Here is a 21,542-nt window from a genome sequence, read left to right on the forward strand (position 1 = left end):
ATATATTTTACAAAAAATACGTATTTTATGAGAAGTACATATATTTTATGAATTCCTAAAATCTCTATTTTTACGAAAATTTTCGGTATTTTATGAAATTAAGTAAATGTCCCCAGCTAAGTCGTTCATTGACTCCTATTAAACCGTTCGTATACTTTATGAAAAATCCCGATGATGTTAATGTGAGTATTATCATTTGAGTCATTCCTTGGCCTCGATACGTGTCCCATAATATATTCGGAGGTATAACAACCTTACGTCACTCCGAAAGGCCCAATGTCACTTCTTTGACTCCTCATGCATTTATATATATATATATATATATATATATATATATATATATATATATATATATATATGCACTATTTTACTCCATCGAGCCGCGCTAGTCGGCCGGGTACGACACGTAGATGTGCAACCACTGATTAGTTGGGTATTCACACCGAGTCCCGTAAGGGCCGGGTACGTTTCACACCGAGTCCCATTAGGGCCGGGTACGTTATGATATAATGATGTTTTCCCAGACGCGGGGAGGATGATGATATGATGATGATGATATACACACCGAGTCCTGAAAAGGTGGGGTACGCTTCACACCGAGTCCCGAAAGGGCTAGGTACGCTTCACACCGAGTCCCTAATATATATATGTATATGTTGCATATGAAAAATGATTTTCTCATGCATGGCATATTTTATGGTTTCAGATGTCACAGGTTACCAGTTATCACTATTCTTCTATGTTTACATTTATATTTTACTGATGTCATTACTTTTCTGCCTTACATACTCAGTACTTTTATCCGTACTAACCATCCCACTTCCTGGGGTGCTGCATTTCGTGCTGCAGGTCCTGACAGGCAGAGCAGAAGAATTCTCTCAGTAGGGTCGCCAGTTTCAGCGGGACGTCAGCGAGTACCATTATACCGGGCTTGCTAGTCGGGTATTTATTGAGTCTGCAGGTTATGTAAATGATAGATGTACGTACTCCTAGAGGCTCATAGATAGTGTAGTGGGTGTCGGAGTCATGCATGATTTCATTATACTTATGATATACATGTTATAGCCTGGGCGGCTGTATGATATTTTATGATGTTCATGTTGCGGCCTTGTCGGCTAGCTTATGTATACGGTTGTTCACAAAGAGGTTATGTTATCCTTGTGTTGGGCCTTCCTGTGTGCCGGTGCTCTTATATGTACATGCTAATGATTACGATCAGGATTGTTGTATTAAGGTTATATTATGTCACGTGAGGTGGTACTCGGCTGATAGGGTCAGGTGCCCGTCATGCCCCTCGTTGGGGTGTGACAGTAAAGTTGGACTGTACAACAACAGTGCTGCAGCCCATTCCTCGGGTCAAACTTTGGATGAGAAGTCTTTATCACATCCCACATGTTCCCCAATATATATTCAACATGTCCCAACATATTTTACATCACTTGGAAAACATAAAATCACTTTAAAAAGTGTAGCCGTCATAAGATTCCCAAGTGTTCAACTAACAGAGCTGAGAACAAACTGAAGGACCAGATGCTAACTCTGAAGATATCCAAGTCTCTTAGTTTGTCTTAAGCTTTGTTTCATTTGTACTTAAATTGTAAACCTACTCCTTTTGTTTGAGAAGCTGTTTGTAGATATTTAAAAGTCTCAAAGTCAGCTTGTTGGAAGTGTGTTTTCACAAGCTTTTGAGTGATACACTAGGCTAAGTATAGTCTAAGTGTATTAGTGTCCTTAGCTAGAGTTAGCTAAGTGGAGTTGCTTGCTCCTACTGGGGTAGGTTGTGGTTTTTAATCCCTTGAGCAAGGAGTTTTCCACGGTAATATCTGCACTATACAAGGGAACTGATAGACAACCAGGTCCCTTCATATTCTGTTTGGTAAATGCAAGGCCTCTATCAATTGGTATCAGAGCAGGCCCTTTCTAAAAGGCTAACACCTAGAAAGGATCCTCAGTCTAGTGGCTGCTCTACCAAACTCAGAAGAAGGACACCCGTTGATAACACCACCACAGACGAATGATGAATCCAACATGGAACATTTCACCCACAAGTTTCAAAGGATGATTATAAGGGACAAAAGATCCAGCAAAAAGAACTTCATTCCAAAGTAAGCATAAGATGAATATGAGTTAATCGTCTCACTCATGGCCAAGTCAGATCCAGATGGTGAAGATGAGAAAGTCAAGAATGAAACAGATGGAGGGGGTAAAAAATGGTACATAGTGTTACACCCCGTAAGAGTCTGTGCTATTTTAATTAAGACAAGAAAGAATGAGTTAAGAAAGTTCAAGGAAAGTTAATCGAGTTAGTAAGAATATCGTTATATATATGGTTGCCTTAAGTATCCCGAGGTGACATCGTAACCTAAAGGATTTGAAATCGCGTTATGAGCGTATATGAGGTAATGTGAGTGCCCTTTTAAAGTATTTGAGATTATTAGTAATGATATAGAAGATGGATAAAAGATATGAATATATTTTTGCGATTGGAGTTTCGTCGAAGCTTCGTAAGTTCTCCAGTTACGTTTAAGGTTATGGTGATTCTCCGGACCCTTCGAGACGTGTATGGATTGTTATGTATGTATATGGGTATGTATATGTATGTATAAGAGGTTACATGAGAGTTGGAAGAGGATTAGAAGATAAACGAATCTAAACAAAATGAATCGGAACAACTTCAGTAAAATCTCGGACCAGATTTTTAGCCCATATTGTTGGGGGCATATCTCCTAGTATATGAGGAGTTTTAAGGTGTTTCAAAATCCTAAAATGAAGTTCATCGGGTCTAGTTTCCAACTCAACAAACCGCTCGTCAAAATGATATTTGGATAAGGAAATATGGACGATGCAATTTGGGCTGGCAGGGCAGCAAGTTTGGACCCGACCCAAACACTAATGTTTCGGCCCATGAGGCCCATTAACGTTAATATATATGGCAAATTCACTTGAGGGCTGATCATTTTCAGCTAATATCCTCCAAAAACATTAGAGAGAGAGAGAGAGAGATCCTAGGCTAAGGAAGCCATTTTGATCAAAATCCGAGCTCCGAATCCCGAAGCTCATGAAGAGAAAAACGTTGTACGTTGCGTTGCCTTCAATTTGAGATAAATATTGGTCTTGGGGGATGAAATTTTCGTGGTGGAGCTTCTGAAAAGGTATTTATAAAATTCCTTTTATGTTATTAAAGTGTTTATTTAGAGTTTTAACGAATTAGAACGGAGAAAACAACATTATAAACTCGTTTGTTGTTTTGTTGAAATTTATGGGTGAGGGGCTGTTTTAATTGAAATTGATGGAATGATTTGAATTAATATTTTGGTTGTTGTAATCATGGATATGTGAGGAGAGTGAAGGAATTTAATGGTTAGAGTTGAAGTTAAATTGTTGTGGGTTGTTGTAAGGATTATAGAGATAATAATGTGGTTTTATTGCACATGAGTAGATGATGTGGTGTCGAGTGGCTGCTGTTGTATTTCCCTGAAATTTTCTGAAAATATTGCATGAAATAAGGTATAAGAAGTGCATATGGGCTGCTTGGTGTATTGCAAGTGTTCGTTAGAATTTCGGGCATCGTTATGTTACAGTTGGGGGCTGTTTTGATATGTTGTTGTTCTTGTTGAAATAAAAGAATTGAAGATATGGTTGTGTCCATATGTTATTGTTGGTATTTCTGTGTCAACATGAGAGCAATTGGAAATTCGGATAGACGAGTTTATAGGGGAAATGCTGCCCAAATTTTTGTAGACAAGTGATGAGTTAAAGATTGAATACCAAAAGCCTTATAGTTAACAATTGGTAAAAATGACCATTTGTAGGTTTTGGGCGAAACGGAGATTGAGTTTGGACAAGCGTGAGTAGCGCGAAAGGTATGTAAAGCTTATCCTTTCCTTCTTTGGCATGCCCTAGGTCTACTAGGTTGAGATTTCGGCCTCGGGGACCATCCTGCTCATCGTAACCCGAGATTAGTTTTCGTTACTATTCATTCAATAGAATTGAATTATAAAAGGTGCATATTACTAGAAACGTGGTTGGACTTCCAAAACGTTTACAAATGTAACCCGATCGTTCTAAAACTTTCCTGGATGACTTCGTAGAGTCTAATGGGCGTGATTCTCGTCCGCCGCCTCGACTTGGCCCAAGGTGGGCCCGCTATCCCCGATGCCTCTCTTATTGTTCTGTTTGTCTTATTCCCGTACGGTAAGTCAAGGGAACTCATGGTTATTGTTCCGACTACTAAACGGGAGATATTTTATCTATCCCGAGACGGATTTTAATGATTATTGACCCAATTGTGGGGACCGAAACCCTGACATGTGATGTACGGCTTTAGCCAATGTACTCTTGTCCGGAGTTCGCAGGTAACTCCTGGTTATTATGTTGTTCACTATATGATAGGTGTTATGACCACCTTCATGAGCATTATAAAATGTTTTTGACATCTAAAGCGTTTTTAAAAATCTTACCCTGAGATTCTGGACAAACTACTTATTTTCTTTATTTTCCGATATACGATTTTGGTATACCTGAGTCCTGTGTGATGCATGATCCTGGCATGTGTGATTATGTTTGGAAAGTGATAATTTGGCATTTTGTCTGGTTATCTTCTGTGTTACCGAGTCCCGGGCCGGTTATGTGAATATGCGCATATGTGATATTGGCCGCTGGACCCTCGACCGCGGCATGCCCGACATTGACTGCTGGACCCTTGACCGCGTCATGCCGGACGTGTGGCATTGACTGCTGGACCCTTGACCGCGTCTGCCGCACTTGTGATTATGCCGACATAGACCGCTGGACCCTTGACCGCGGTATGTCGAACTTGTGATAGAAAACCGCTGGATACTTGACCGCGGTATGTGTGATTGTGACCGCTAGACTTATGGCCGCGGAAATTGTGCGTTGATTCTTCTATGTGTGTGAAACAAAGATGTTTTCCAAAAGAAAGCAAACATTTTGTCATCCCGATTGCCGTGTTGATTTCTCCGGAACTTCTTTTGCCTGTTGTACGCCGGATACGACTCCTTAGTATGCTGGCTATTGTGCTCGCTTTCTATATATCGTATTTCAGTTGTGACTTTGCTTTCTGTGTTGTATGCTTTACATACTCAGTACATATTTCGTACTGACCCCCTCTTTTCGGGGGGCTGCGTTTCATGCCGCGCAGGTACTCCCAGGTGAGTTGAAGACAGTATAGAAGATGTTCCAGTGCAGATGGCAAGCTCCATTTGTTCCCGGAGTGCTGCCGAGTCAGAGTTGGTATGTTATGCTTTCTGGATTACGTTAGAGACTTTGCAGACAGCGTCGTGGGTATTGGTTGTCAGTCTGTAAGCGGCTCCGTCAGCCAAAATGTCGGTCTGTGTTATGTACTGAATTTTGTATGATTATTGATTCGTTATGCTTGGAAGCTACGTGAAAGAATATTTCTGGAAAAAATAATAATTTATGATGTATTTCATCTCATTTGATTTGAAAAGTTTGACATGATTTTATATGCAGCAAGAGTCTGAGGGTTCGCTCGGCCCTAGGTAAGGGTCGGGTGCCCATCACACCCTAGCGGAATTAGGGTGTGACACATAGACAGCGGCTGCTCAAAGCACATGCCCGGTGAAAGGGATAACTTTCTCTCACTCAAAGCTTTTCAAGGTAGGAGTGTATCCTTTGGAAACGGTAAGAAGGGGTACATTCTTGGAGTAGGAAAAGTCGGGAGGACACTTGCTCATGCCATAGAAAATGTATACTTCGTAAATGGTATGAAGTATAGACTATTAAGTATGTCTCAAATCTGTGACAGAGGAAATGAAGTCAAGTTCCTGTCTTGCTCCTGCACAGTCACAAGTCTAAAAACTAATGAAGTGGTTCTGGTTTCCAAGAGATTCAAAAATGTATATGTTGCAGACTTTGGCTCCCAAAACGGAAGTGATTTGAACTGCCTGAGTGCGATTGAGGAAGATCCTGAGCTCTGGCATAGACGACTGGGGCATGCGAGTTTTTCGTTATTAAACAAACTTGCTGTGAAAGACCTGGTTCATGGACTACCAAAGGCAAAGTTTAAGGATCACAATACTTGGGATGCTTGCATAAGAGGGAAGCAGGTGAGATCTTCTTTTAAACTGAAGAAAGAAGTAAGTACCTCGAGGCCCCTTGAACTTCTTCATATGGATCTCTGTGGACCAATGAGAATACCCAGCGGAGGAGGAAAGAAATATATCTTTGTAATCGTTGATGACTACTATAGGTTCAACTGGACCTTGTTCTTGAAAATCAAAAATGAAACATTTCCTGTGTGCTCACGCCTTCGTTAAGTAGATCCAAGTAAAGCTTGGGACCCTTGTCGCGAGAATTATATCTGATCATGGGATTGAATTTGATAATGCTCAATTCGATGATTTCTTTACTAAAAATGGCATCAGTCATAATTTTTCTGCCCTTAGAACACCTCAACAAAATGGTGTTGTGGAGCGAAAAAACAGAACTCTTGAAGATATGGTAAGAACAATTTTAATAGCCAGTGGGGTGTCTAAAAGTTTCTGGGCTGAAGCTGTGAACACTGCTTGTCATGTAATAAACAGAGGCATGATCAGGTATCTATTTGAAAAAACTCCATACGAGCTGTTAAATCGAAGAAAGCCCAAGTTGACTTACTTAAAAGCTTTTGGCTGCAAATGCTTTATACTCAACAACGGCAAGGAAGCTCTGGGAAAGTTTGATGCCAAAAGTGATGAGGGTATCTTCCTTGGGTACTCTTCTCATAGAAAAGCATACAAAGTCTACAACAAAAGGACATAAACTGAGGAGGAAAGTGTCCATATAATTTTCAATGAGTCTATCTTTCAAGGAGATATCAGGGTTCCACATGATGAAGAGGAAGATGGAGTTTTCCCAAAAGTTCCAGATGAAGACATTGAAATATCCAATGGGAAGACTGAGCTGATAAATCAAATCAAACCAGTCAATGAAGAAAATGTTGATGATTCTCCAGAGGAAGCAGAGGAACTTGCCTCTCAGATCACTACCCTAGAGGCTGTGCATAGAGTGATAGATACTGTATCAGAAACTCCGGAAGCTGATCAAAGAAGTGGTAGAAATGTATCAATGGATGCTAAAAACGGATCCAACAATGAAGAAGATGGTCCATCTACTCTTGCTATTGAAACATCCACCTGGAAGCTCAGAGGATCTCACCCCCTTCACAATGTAATTACTCTTCTAAACTCAAGCATTCAAACCAGATCTAAGGCAAGAAACTTTTTAGCATTTTTGTCTCAAATTGAGCCTAAACACATCATAGAAGCCTTAAAGGATGTCGACTGGATAGCTGTTATGCAAGAAGAGCTTCATCAATTTGAAAGAAACAAAGTATGACACTTGGTTCCTCGACAATCAGATAGGACTGTGATAGGCACCAGGTGGGTGTTTCGTAACAAGCTTGATGAGCTTAGGAATACCACCAGAAAAAAGGCAAGACTGGTAGTTCAAGGCTATAATCAAGAAGAAGGAATAGACTATGAAGAGACGTTTGCTCCCGTGGCTAGAATGAAGGCAATCAGGTTTCTTATAGCTTTTGCATCCCATAGGGAATTCAAGTTGTTCCAAATGGATGTCAAGAGTGCCTTTCTGAATGGGTATTTAAAGGAAGAAGTGTTTGTCAAGAAACCTACTGGCTTCGAAAATCATGAGCATCCAGAACATGTGTTCAAACTTGACAAAGCTTTATATGGTCTGAAACAAGCCCCTCGAGCTTAGTATGAAATATTGTTAAAAGTTTTGCTTGAAAATGGTTTCACCAGAGGAAAGATTGACAACACTCTATTCCTGAAGAAGAGAGGAAGAAGTCTGTTGATTCTACAAGTGTATGTCGATGAAATCATCTTTGGAGCCACAATGATTCACTGTGTGAGGACTTTCCAAAGCTTATGGGAAGTGAATTCTAATTTAAACACACAGTCTGTCTCGATATCTGAGGACTCCATTTACAACAATCTCAAATGGTGACTTCTTCTTTTGAGGAGCTGTGTCTCTATAATGAACTAACATAGGATCCTCGTGCTGGATGTCCTTAACCTCGACTACCAAAGATGAGACTGCTAAATCCTGAATAGTAACCCCTGTATTGCCCGAGTCCAATAATCGAACTACTAGACTAGCTAACTGCTGAAGCTCACGAACTAGCTCTCTATTTTCTGGTTGAACACATGATAAGCTACCCATGGATCTGTGACTAAGGGCATCGGCTAATATGTTCGACTTCCTAGGATGATACAAGATGTTGACATCATAATCCTTCAATATCTCCAACCATCGCCTCTGACGCAAATTTAACTCTTTTTGCTTGAAGATATACTGAAGGCTCTTATGGTCTGTATAGATATCAACATGAACTCCATACAAGTATTACCTCCACATCTTCGATTTATAAATCACCGCGGCTAACTATAGATCATGGGTTGGGTAATTCTTCTCGTGCTTTCGATCCCGCCTTGAAGCATAAGCTATAACCTTACCGTGTTGCATCAACACAAAACCTAACTCAAGGACTGAAGGGTTACAATAAATAACGTAGCCGTCCGATCCGTCTGAAAGTGTCAGAACTGGTGCCGAAGTCAACCTGTTCTTCAACTCCTGAAAACTGCTCTCAGAAGCATCAGTCCACTGGAACTTTGCAGATTTCTGAGTCCACTTCGTCTGTGGTACCAAAAGAGAAGAGAAACCCACTACAAATCCCATGTAATAGCCAGCCAAACCCAAAAAACTAAGAACCTCTGTCGGTGTTGTGGGTCTAGGACAGTTCTTCACGGCTTCAATCTTCTGCGTATCCACCCTGATACCCTCATTTGAAATAGTATGCCCCAGAAAAGTTAGCGAGTTCAACCAGAAATCACATTTAGAGAACGTTGCATACAGCTTCTGATTCTGAAGGACTCTAAGGACAACACTTAAATGATCTGCATGCTCTGCCTCTGATCGAGAGTATACTAAAATATCATCACTAAACACAATCACGAACAAATCTAGAAAGGGCATGTATACGCTGTTCATCAAATCCATAAATACCGCCGGGGCATTAATTAACCCAAACGACATTACACGAAACTCAAAGTGACCATATCGGATTCTGAAAGCTGTCTTTGGAATGTCCTTCTCTCTAACCCTCACTTGGTGATACCCTGATCTCAAATCTATCTTTGAGAACTATTTAGCACCCTGCAACTGATCAAATAAATCATCAATCCTTGAGAGTGGATACTTATTCTTTATTGTCACCTCATTCAACTTCCTGTAATCAATACACATTCGTAAGGAGCAGTCTTTCTTCCTTACAAATAACACTGTTGCTCCCCACAGTGACGTACTAGGCCTGATAAAGCCTTTCTCAAGCAAGTCCTTCAACTGCTCCTGAAGTTCCTTCAACTCAACATGCACCATCTTATAAAGAGGAATAGATATTGGCTGAGTATCTGGTAATACGTCAATGGAAAAGTCAATCTCCCGCTCTGACGGAAGACCTCGAAGCTCGTTTGGAGGTACATCTGGAAACTCATTAACCACTGGAATAGACTGAAGAGTCGGTGACTTTGCTTCTGCATCCCGAACCCAGACTATATGATAAATACAACCTTTGGAAATCATATTCCTTGCCTTGAGATAGGAAATAAACCTACCTTTGGGCGATGCTGTATTACACTTCCACTCTAGAACTAACTCTCCTAGAAACTGAAGTCGAACCATCTTCGTTCTACAATCGACATTAGCATAACCAGAGACTAACCAATCCATACCTATAATCACATCGAAGTCTACCATATCTAACTCAATCAAATCTGCTACAGTGTGACGATTACAAACTATAACTACACAATATCTGTATATCCGTCTAGCTATCACTGCATAACCATACCTCAAAAGGTTTAATCGACTCGGGTTTCGCCCCAAAACTGACCAGCAATAAAAGGAGTAGAAATACAATAATGTAGAACCTGGATCTATCAACTCATATACATCATGGGAAAATACTGATAATATACCTGTAACAACATTGGCCGAAGACGCATGATCCTGTCGACCAGCCAATGCATAAATACGGTTCTGAGGACTGCTCGAACTGGACGCTCCACCTCTGTCTCTACCACGACTGGCTGATGTTTGAGAACTCTGCCCAAGAGGGCGTACAGATGATGAAGAACCACTGCAGATCGAGTCGACTGAACTACACCTCCACCACCTCTCAATGGATAATCTCACATAATGTGGCCTGGCCGACCACATGTATAACAAACATCTGAACTCAAGCGGCACTGCCCAGCATGTAACTTTCCACTTTGAATACATCGCGGTAGAGATGGCCTCATCTGACTAGAACCACCCTTGATCAGGGAACTGAAAGCCCTGGAACTCTGGGCCGGCTCAAAATGAGTGGGTCTATCAAACCTGGGTCCTGGGAACTGTGAAGGAGCACTAGCCGCTGAATAGGCTGAATGCCTAGAGAACTGCTGGCTCTGACCACCTCTGAACTCAACAAATCTTGAAGATCTAGCTCTCTTACTCTGACCCCTATCATGCTCATGCTCATGCTCGGTCCTCCGTTGCTGTTTAAGCTCCTCAAGGTTCTGAGCATGCGCCTGGATGCGAGAAATGTCCATACCTGTCTGAAGTGAGGCTGTCATGCAGTTATCAATCAAGTGTGGTCCCAAGCCGCTCACAAACCGGTAAACCCGATCCTCCATCTCAGCTATGACAGCTAAAGCATATCTAGACCATGAATTAAAGCGAAGACTGTACTCTCGAACACTCATGATCCACTGTCTAAGGTTCAGGATTCTATCAGCTCAGGCCCGTCGGATCTCTAGTGGCAAATAGTGGCGGATAAAGACCTCTGTGAACTCCTGCCATACGGGTGAGGGTGAATTAGCTCCTCTAGATGACATCCAGGTCTCATACCACTGAACAACAATATCTCACAACCGGTACGAAGCTAATTCTACTGACTCAGTATCTGAAATATGCATTACCCGTTATCCTCAACATCTGATCTATAAAATCCTGCGGGTCCTCATCTGGTTTTGACTCGAAGAATTTTGAAGGGTAAAAATTAATATAATCTCGAACCTTGGCACTCACAGACCTATCATCATGACCAGTACCCGTACTCTGACGATTGGCCTGAGTGGCTACTAACTGAGTCAACAACTGAATAGCCTCTCGCATCTTCTGGCCTAATGCATCAGGTGGAGGAACTGGGGGTACTGTAGCTGCAACCCCTCTAGGATCTGCTGGAACCGAAGGGCTCTGTGAAGACTGAGATAGAGCCTCACTCTGAGACTCGCCCTGGCCAGCAGGTACTGGTGGCACCCTACTGGTACCCTTATCTGTCACAACCTTGCCTCTCTGGCTGGTTGAAGCTCTCGTCGTCACAGGCATCACTAAAACCACAATACGTTATTAGAAAAGAAATCCTGATGATACGGCTCTATCGTCTGATCTAAGATAAGAAAGAAAGGTAATCTTCCTAATTGCCCTGCAGCCTCCTATTTATAAGTGTGGTGCACAACACACCATAAATAAGACTCTGCTAGAAATGGCTTGTAGACAACCCTAGGATGCAACTGCTCTGATACCAAGTTTGTCACGACCCAACTGGAGGCCATGACGGGCACCTGGGCCCTACTTGCCGAGCACCGCTAAACATGCTTTCCTATCATAATCATAATTGAGAATGGACCTCGAGAGTCATCAGATAGAGATCTGCTAAATAATGAGAGATATAACAAAAAAAGGAATGAGCCCATAACATACTATCTATATGACTAAGCTGGACGTGAACTGTGCAAGCCGATAGACCACTATAAAATATTGTACAATAAGGATAGAGGCCGAAGGGGCTATGCCAGGCCTAACTAGTACCATGAATGTCTACAAGCCTCTACTGGAGTAACTGACATAAAGAGGTCGGGACAGGGCCCCGACATACCCGTATATACACAAAATAATAACATACGAAAAGCACAACAACAACTCCGGAACGATAGAAGTGCTTCAATGTCATCTGAACAGCAACCTACAAGGGTGGATCACCAAGCTGTCTATCTGTACCTGCGGGCATGAAACACAGCACCCCCAGAAAGGGACGTCAGTACAGACAAGGTATTGAGTATGTAAAGCATAAAAGTAATATGAAAGAGATATAAGAAAACATAGGGTATATGAGTGCAACCTGTATGTCTGAACTGACTCTGTGGGTCAATGATATACATAAATACTATGCATGAATGCGTGAGGTCGTGTATATATATATATAACGCCTGTCAAGCCTTTCTGGGCATCCCATCGTATCATATCGGCCTTCCCCATATCCCATATATATATATATATATATATATATAACGCCTTAGGGGTCACATGTCTGTATATGCATATATATATGAATGTAATGCAATGTATAAACATGATAAGAGTACATTCTGAATTTGTCGGAGTGACTTAAGGTCGCTATACCTCCGAACATATTTATGGGGTACAATTTTCTTCAACAAGTAACTCTAGAGATCATACTGGATCTAAAGAAAGACTTTCTGAAGAAAACATTATAGAACATGAATAAAAAAGGATCATCCCTAACTTCTAAGAATAGAATCATTATGGATTAGCGTTACGTGTACGTCTTGTTCATAAATATCATGCCAAAAGAAGGAAAGGGAGAACCTTAAAATACCTCGTCGTCTATGTAATCACTCAATGTCTATCTTCCTGAGCTTGTAAATCTACATTCAGGATGATTCACACTAAGGTTAAGTTGTTGAAACACTTATAAGGTCAAGTTAAACTAATAGGTAAGCTAACGGAAAATGGAAAACATTTCCCCTATATCATATACTTCCACACAACTCAAAAACATTAATAACAACATCAACAATACTATAAAAAAGAGATTACATTCAAACTAGACTCAAATCAGTCCAAAACTTCCTTTCAAAATCAGTCCATAGCCAATAACTTCAACACAACACCTTATGGCCTTTCCACCATGACTGTTTTCACTTTTAAGGCTTGTTAAACCTTCAAATCAACTCAACATAAGAAATAGAATGAAGAACATACCTTATAGCTTGAATAGGTTCAACCCACACAACTTACTTCAAGACTTAGTCACCACAACTTCAACTAGGAGCAAGAACAACCACCTTCTATGAACTAGTTGAGGTTTTAGAACTTGATCTTCTCTTGAAATGATTTTGGATGATTATGGATGATTGAAAGATCTTAGAGGGTCACTAGGGATCTATTTTGGTGAAAAAATGAGACCTAGTCGTGCCAATTAATTTATAAACCAAGGACAAATCTCCACCGCCTCATTTTCACGGTTCACTTTCACGGCCGTGAAATTGTTCACGGTCCGTGGAAGTGACCGTGAAACACTTCTAGTGAGCTAATTTGCTGCCCTCCATTGTACGGTGGCAAACAATCACTTTCACGGTCCGTGGAAGTTGCCGTGGAATGGTCATTATCCAATTTTCTGACGAAACGTATTCTTTTCGATTCGTTTGAATCTAATCTTCGTACTCTTGTCCAACATGTTTAAGGACTTATATAACTCCAAGATACACCCATAGTCCTCATACACAACTTACCAAATGATTTCCAATTCGGCCTATGACAACCGACTTAAAACGAAACTTTAACGTAAACAAAAGATAAGGTGTAATACTTTTCTTTTGTGCTCTTTCCATAGTTAATTTTGGAACCAAGGAATGATCTTTTTCTTCTTTGGAACCAGTACTTTTAGCTTTTATATCCTCAATAGTACTTCTCATTCTTTTAGACACTTTTGCCTCATCCTTTTCTAGTAATAAATGCACTGCTTGATCTTGATATGTCTCTGAGGAATTTTCTATGCCTTTTCCCTTTCAATCTTGCAGTTTCATAGCACAAGATGAATTGTTCATTACGTCAACTTGATTCGCCTGGTTGTGTTGTGATTTTTTTATTTTCTTTCTTCTGATTTCTGTACACATGCCATTTATTCTTGAGTTCCTTTGATGAAATGGGCTTCATGAAAATGAAACATACCCCTTGTCTCATTGCTTCTTTCACTATCTCCCTCTTCAATACCGTTGGAGACATCATTAAACCAAAAAAATGAAAAATCAGAACCAAACATTAAATGAGGCATGCAAAATTCTATAGAGAATTTAGATGTTGATAAATAAAATATATATCATCACGATCGTAAGGAACATATAAAAATATAGAAACTACAACTAACACTTATGAGTTTGGAAACTACATATTAGAAGTCCAATTTTTTTTCTTCTAAGCATTACAAAATTACCTAATAATATTTGGTAAAAGTTTAAGTTAAATTTCATGTATTACCATTGAATTTATACATTATAACAGTGTAGTCACACGAATATTTTTTGCCACATTGAAATAACTGAACTTCACCTACTATAATAGAAAATTGTAAAATCCCAAACTATTTTTGTCACATTAAAGTAATTGAACTTTACCCACTAACACAGTAGAGTCATAAAAATTTCACAGATATAATAGGAAAATCACATTAAAATAATTGAACTTACACTTGCATAATTAATTTTTGTTTAGAAACAAGAATTGGTCTCTGGATTGTTTATACCTTTTCACATCCATTAAGAAATTTATATGACATCAAGTAAAATGCATAACTTATTTATGTAAGTCTTCTCTTATATAGTAGCATTTTTCACTTCTTTTTTCTTGTTTACTCCGTTACTTTGATCGTAATGCTTCCATGCCATTTCATTCCTTTCTCTTTCATTCGTCTACAACATTGATTTTCTCGCAGCTTCCCCTTATCTATATAATATTATGAATAAAAATATAACCAGAAAGATCGGCTTTCTAACAGTATACACATGTTAATAATCTTGAAATGATGTACTTCAGAGTTACTATGAAAACTTTCCGAATATCAAGTATTGGAAAAAACAATATATGCGACTGAATAAAAAAAACACTCAAATAGAACGAATACTACAATAACATTGCTCAAGTAGTAAGAAAATAACAATTTCTTTGAGTGACGGCTCTTACTGAGGGGTGGCTCTAAGGGGGAGGCTAGAATTTTGGTTTTAATATTTCACCTCGTTTTCATTTTGCCATTTTTATTTATGCATGATTCTAGAAAAGAATGGTACTATTATTTTGCGAATTTTTTAAAAAGATTTGGTGCAAAACATTAAAAATAATAGGATTGAGTGCAAATCACAAAAGAGAGCATATATAGGGGTGCAAATGTAAAGAACTCGACTTTTCTTTTATAATGGGTAATGTGTATAATTTTATAACACTTTACTTTAAAGTGCAATAACTTTTTCGTTATAGTGGGTAAAGTTAGTTACTATAATGTAAAAAACGATAACTTTTTACTTTATTGTTATAGTAGATAAAGTTCAATATTCATGTATGATATTAACACGTTTAGATACACTTTTGAATAGTGCACACTAAACAAAATACAATTATTAATATTTTGAGAAAATGATCTTACAAATAATAGGTAGGTCTTTGATGAGTTCAGTGGACTTGATAAACTCAAAGCAGTCTATTTCTGGCATGTTGACATCAACCTTAACAAGGTCGAATTCGTCGATCTGTTTCCGGATAATGGAAAGAGCTACATTTGTTTGTTCAATTGTAGTCACTATAAACAAAAATCAAACACAAAATGTCACAAGATGTGATATATGTTAATTTTCTCAAAAATTAGGGGTACATCTTCCCTTTCTGTTATGTAATTACGCAGATTAAGGTTGTATGATATGACTAACAGTATTACATTAAAAGAATAGAAAGGGATACTTGATTGATACTAGGTAATTAATATCAGTCAAATCTTTGGTAACTTAATTAAGTGAATGTACGTACCTATGAATCCAACTGAATTTTTCCATATGAACAGCTACTCAGCTAGCATGTTAATAAATTTGACAGTTAAGTGAATATATTTTCATAAGGTTGAATATATCAATGGTCTCTTAAATTTACCAGTAAAATTTAATTTAGATACTTGAATTACGACATGCTTCGATTAAGCACCTAAATACATGATAAATTGACCTATTAGACACTTCCGAATCAAAATTTAGGAAAAGCTTATGTGTGTTTTTTCAAGCGCCCTTTACGTAGATAAGTTAACCATTTAAAATATGTCAACTCCTTTAATTATATACATTATCCCCAATAAGCAGTAAAACCTCATGCCTGTGTCAATTAATGCTATGTGAATACTTAAAGGAGAAGACATATTTTATGTGATTAACTTATCTACGTAATAGGCGCTTAAGAATATGTGCAAAACTTTTCCAAATTATGTGCGAGAACTGTTTAATAGAAATACTTTACCATGTCCTCAGGTGCTCAGTTAGAACAAGTTATAATTTTGAGTGTTTAAATAAAAGTTATTTGCAAATTTATGGATCATTAGTATATTCAGTTTTTTAATAATACTTGTAACTTTGTAGTTTCATAGAAGAAGACAACTTCAATATTACATTCAGTCTGTAATAACACAACCTAATTCAATAGTTTTACCAATTTAAAATAGTGGATAATACATTGTCTACCTTCGGACATTAAGTTACGAGATTTGAATTCTTAAAACAATCGATATCAACTGAGCTTCGTGATTATAAGAAGCAAGGAATTTTTGTATATATCTAATGAGGTGAGACATGTTGACCTAGTAGGTTATAAACTATACAAAAAGTTGGATATTAGCGACGTATTTAACTACTAACACATCTATTCACTCCCTTTCGATTGAAAAGATTATAGCTTTTTATGAAAATGCGTCACTCATAAGGGAAAAGAACTCTTTAGGATATGTTTATTAGTATCGTAAAAACACACGGTTTTTCTTGAATGGATGTCTTCATCTATCTACAACACAAATTATCAATTACTTTTACATAAATAATCGACATATAATGTCTCTCACTAGGATTAGTAAGGTAAAGACATGATGGTATTATTAAGAAAAAGGTGAAAAGAAAATTTTTAACCTTTGGGAGAGTGAAATACAAAATACTTTAATATTGCTAACCACATAATTCACATGAGTTTTGTGTACCTTGAGGGGTTGTTTGGTTCACAAACTATTTATGTGAAAATTATCGAGCCGTGATTGCTTATGATATATCTAATAATGAAGGAATTGCTATGGAGATAATTAAAAAGATTGTTTATACATGAATTATTTTGAAAACATTTTTGCCTATAAATTTTTAAGTTTAACTCCATGTCCAATTAAATCAAGACACATAAAATGAAACAATTTTTTTAACTTTTTTTTAATCATATTATTATTGACATAAGCTGAAGTTAATATGAATATATATCTAATAATTTACTTATATATACAATAATTTTTCGACTATAGATATTCAGTTATGACCACCATTTACTGGCCATAGCTCAGCCCCTGCCCATCATGTGCAGCTAGATTATCTTTCTTGAATAAAATATTTTGATTTTCTTTTCTTTTCAAGGTGGCATTGAGACTTGAAAGCAAAACTTATACTTCTCTCTACCATGTTATTACACTTTTCAGAAAATTCACCTCTTTAACTGAATATAAAGATTTATCTAAAACATAGATCCAACAAGAAATCAAGAAAAAAAAGCTCAATAAGAACGTACCTTTGAACGAATGTTCTTCAAGAATTGACGATATGTTTAACAAAGAAGTTGTATCATGATCAACCAAGAGAATCATGAGGCCAACAAAAGGTGCAGGAACATCCACATTATCAGTTTTCTCACAACTGACGAAACTATCAAAATCCATCTCTTAGAATATGAAGATTTTGAGAGAGAAAAAATTTAGACTTTTGAGTTTTCTGTTCTCTTGTTGTGGTTTTGTTTCTTCCTACCACCTTATACTAAATGAAGGATGTATAAAATTTGGAAAATTAGTTGGCTAGATAAGGGAATGAAATTAATGTATAATTTTTCTTTTTATTAAGGGAATTTAGATGCTTATAACTTTCCCGCACCTTTTTTCTTCACATTGTGCTCTTTTTCTTATTTGCATACGTTAATGAATATGTATTTAATTAAGAAAATATCCGCGCTCAATTGGATTTCATGTGTAATTATACTTTAATATTATGGCAAACATATTTTTAAAATTTACGTTTGCTATAATCTATTTTGACCGCGTACTGTCAAACTTCATAAAAAACAACGAATTTAGTAATTATCAACTAATTGAGCGAATGTGATTGTAGAAATATTAGATTTCAAAAATCTACCTTTTTCTCGGTTAATAAGCAGTGTAGATAATATCTTAGGGGATCATGATAATTAAGTAAGATTTTGATAATCTACCAATTTGTGCTCGAAATAATTTGGTCATGTCAGTCTTGATTGTTTACAAGATATAGATGATACCAATTAGTTGATAATATATTTTTAATCATTTTAGCACGTTCACTTTAAATAACATGTTTTCTTAGAAACTTTTTGTTCCACGAGAGTGTCACGACCCAAAAATCTCATTTGTGTCGTGACGGCACCTAATCCAACACTTAGCGAACCCAAATCAATACAAGTCACAATAAGCATAAAGTAAATGCGGAAGTAAAGTTAAAAAAACTCAATTTACTTAGTAGTCTTAATAATACTCAAATAGAAATATGCCTAAGTCCAAAACACTCCCCAAAACCTGTAAGTCACCAGTACAGTGCTGCTAATCCAAATACAAGTCTGAATAATACATAAATTGTCACGACCCAAATCACAGTCATGATGGCACCTACATTATCCACCAGTAGGCGAACCATTACCAAAATCATTTACTTCTTTGTGAGAAATCAAGTGCGTAATTACAATATGTAAACACAATTTGATTAGTTAATGAAACACAAATAAATGCGAAAAGAATACTTTGATCATAAAAATTCCCAAAACCTGATCTTAACTTGTACTAGAGCTTTTACAAGGAGTTGAAATGACATACAAATTCCAAATGAAAATAAGTACTATCCATAAGAAGAGAATGGACAGAATACACATGAAGAGATTCTGGGCTGCAGGTCCGGCTAATAGCTCACCCAAACATCTCTGTGACATCCCCGAGATCAATCACGAGGTCTCGAACACCAACCTGGGAACAACTCTACACTCCATAAAGAGTGTAGCAAGAGTAGTATGAGCAAAACACAAGGCTGGTAGGTATCATATGCTGACAACGATTAGATAACACATATAAATGAGTAGAAATCAATGAGTAGAACAGATAAGTAATCAAGTACAATCACTAAACATTTTCGGATAATGGTTCACAACAACAATAGGCACAGTAAGTCTCAATATTCTCCAGTCATAGCCTAGGTTAAAGCTTCTAATCCACAAGTCGCCAAGTTTCTAAGTAATCACTTAACAAAAAGGCAACAACTCAAGTGAATCACCAACAAGAATCCAATGAGGTAATGTGCGATGCAATGATATGAAGTACAATACAAGTGGGATGCAATGCAATGCTATGCAAGTGCTATGCATTGGCCCCATGGCCCCTCTCTAGTATACACATGCTAAGGGTAATGCCTCATAGCCATGATCCATGGGGGACCGCGAAGTCCATGTATCACTCGTTCCGGTAAACGACCTCGGATCACGAGCTCACATTCCGCTCCAATAAAGACCTCGGATCACAGACTCTCATCTCTCTTTTACGCTCTCAGGCAAAGACCTCGCAGGCTACACTCTCTAACTTATCATCATTTCTAGTTTCATAATCATATCAAATCACATATGCAATATGGAATGTATGCCATGCATATAAATCAATCGCAACAACACCACACATAGTGAGATCAACAGTCACATTACCATGTAATGCACATCATAATTCATTCCCTTTCAATAACCTTCATTTTCGGATGATAAGTAAGATATCAAGAAACACAGATGAGTACAGTCAATTCATAATTACAACGAATAACATATGAAATATGGGATGCAATGCCATGCATGGAATCAGCCTCAAGTACACCACATAACTTAGGATTAGCAGACACTTGCCATAAAATGCGTATCAAACACAATTCTTTAATGTTTCCTTCTTTTTTCATGAGGCAAGTGAGATGTAACAATGTGCATCATAGAATTAGTAATACAAGCCAAGAATACTGAGCACAATTCAATTCATTACTTTTAGTCTTTCCTTTCCATGGGATAAGTGGGAATCAAATGACACAACAGATAACTCAACTAACACACGTATTAGAAAACATGGCGACAAGTCCACATAATAGCTGACGATACCAACCTAATTGGAATTTCAGCTCCACACCATGCCCAAATGGCCTATCATGATTTCCCCGTCAATCACTACCATTTACACACGACTCTCTAACTAGAGTATAAACATAAGTAAGTCGTAACCTACCTCGAAGGTTGAACAAGTGCCATAAACCTCAAGCCAAAGCCTTTCTCTTCCGAATAGCTTTCGAACAATCAAAGTCTAACAATTTATTATTCTACATTAGATCCCGAGACTAATGATACCCATATTGCCATAATATTATTCGAAATAAAAAATGACCTTTAAAAAGGAAACTCAGCCCCATAAAGGCAAAATTGGAAATTCAAGTTGAAAACGGTTTACCCAAAAGCTTAGGAAGTCCAAATACCAAATTTTCATCACAGACTAGTCTCATTTTAGCATCAATTTCATTATTTCATCAAAACCTCCAATTTATAAGAAAACCCACATTTTAATCCATTTGGAAATTTGTTTAAAAATCGAAATTGGAGTTAGAAGTAGCTAACCCAAGCCACAAATCGTAAAATCCGAAGTAGCTAATCCACGCCACAAATCGTAAAATCCTTTCAAAATCATCCATGAATTTAGTTAAGGGGGACCATTATCAATCTAGGGTTCATATTCATCAAACCCTTATTTTCCATAACCAAAATCTTTGAGAAAAAGCAAGATTCAAACTTAGGAACTAGCCACCCAAAGATTTTAAAGATTAGGATCTAAGAAATTTCCAAACAATACTCAAATTGGATGAAAGATGGTTCAAAACTCATTTTAGGATTCATAACACAAATCCCCAATCTAATTCATAATTTATAGATTCCAAATATAATACATGATAAAATAATAAAAAATATAGGGAACTTACCCCAAAAGATGAATCCCAAGAAACTTCCACCAAATCGCCCCAAAATCTCTCTCCAGGTCTCAACTTTGTGGATGAAAAGACTAAACACGAAATGGGGAATAAAAAGGATTTCTGATTCAGCAATCCCGCATCTGTGGACCATCCGTCGCCGACGTGGGATCGCATCTATGAAAAATTACCCGCAGAGGCGAACCCACTTAAAATCTGAAATCTACCAGGTGCAGTGAAACTTCCGTATACGCGATCTCGCGCCTGCGGAAAAGACCTCGCAGGTGTGGAACTGCCTGACCAAACAAAATCTCACATCTGCAAACCAAGCCTCGGAGAGGCAGGCCCGCAGGTGTGGTCCAACCACTGCAGAGGCGGTACACATAA

This window comes from Lycium barbarum, chromosome 8, assembly GCF_019175385.1.
Source record: "Lycium barbarum isolate Lr01 chromosome 8, ASM1917538v2, whole genome shotgun sequence".
Taxonomy (NCBI): domain Eukaryota; kingdom Viridiplantae; phylum Streptophyta; class Magnoliopsida; order Solanales; family Solanaceae; genus Lycium; species Lycium barbarum.